This window comes from Schistocerca americana, chromosome 6, assembly GCF_021461395.2.
Source record: "Schistocerca americana isolate TAMUIC-IGC-003095 chromosome 6, iqSchAmer2.1, whole genome shotgun sequence".
NCBI lineage: Eukaryota > Metazoa > Arthropoda > Insecta > Orthoptera > Acrididae > Schistocerca > Schistocerca americana.
The window spans coordinates 415,299,322-415,300,266 of NC_060124.1; positions in this window are offsets into that span (position 1 = coordinate 415,299,322).

The window sequence follows — 945 nt, forward strand, 5'->3', positions numbered from 1 at the left end:
ATGATTAATGTAACTATGCAGATGTTTGCCTAAACGATAAGGACATATCACTTCATGTTGTTATAATACTGTAAGTACCAAGAATCTTTCTCACATCTTGTAATACAATATTTTCCTAATATATGTTAAACTTTATTCTTGACTCATGTTTCATACCTTAATATAAATTATGATGTTCATTGTCCTCAGGCGTCTTCTGAAGAAGATAGATTTATATCTATTGAAACCTAGGTAAAGATTACTTTATCCTTTGCAACTGGTCGGCTGTTCTTAGGCTGATTTACGTGGAACCATTGCTGTAGCGCAGCTATGTTTAAAGTACTGAAATATGACAACGTATCACAATCGCAGCAAAAATGTCTGTCTTGGTGATCAGCTTACCCGTTCCACGTTTTATCTTCCAACTTCCTGTTTCTTCCTGCATCATTTCTTGTCTGTCTTCAATACAGTGACTTACATTCAAATCTGTAACAATTCTTTCGATCAACTTGATAACGGGTTTCTTCAGTCAGTTTGAGATTATCGCAGTAATCTTCAACTCCAATGGGCGATGCTCAGAGAATGCGTTGCAGTTCTACCTGTTAACGGATGAAGCAGGTTTCACAAACCACGGTGCAGTGAATTCATGGAACATGCATTACTGGTCTGTGGACAATCCTCGCTGGTTTCGACACGTAGAGCGACAGCGACCGTGGAATGTAAATGTATGGTGCGGAGTAATTGGCGACCATCTCATTGGTCCTCACTTCATTGAAGGCACTCAATTAGCTGCAAAATACATTGAGTTTCTACGAAATGATCTGCCAACATTGCTAGAAAATGTCCCGCTGGAAACGTGTAGACTTATGTGGTATCACCATGATGGTGCTCCCGCGCATTCTGCGATAAACACTAGGCTGTCCCTTGACAGAATGTTCCACGGGCATTTCATAGGTCGTGGCGGAC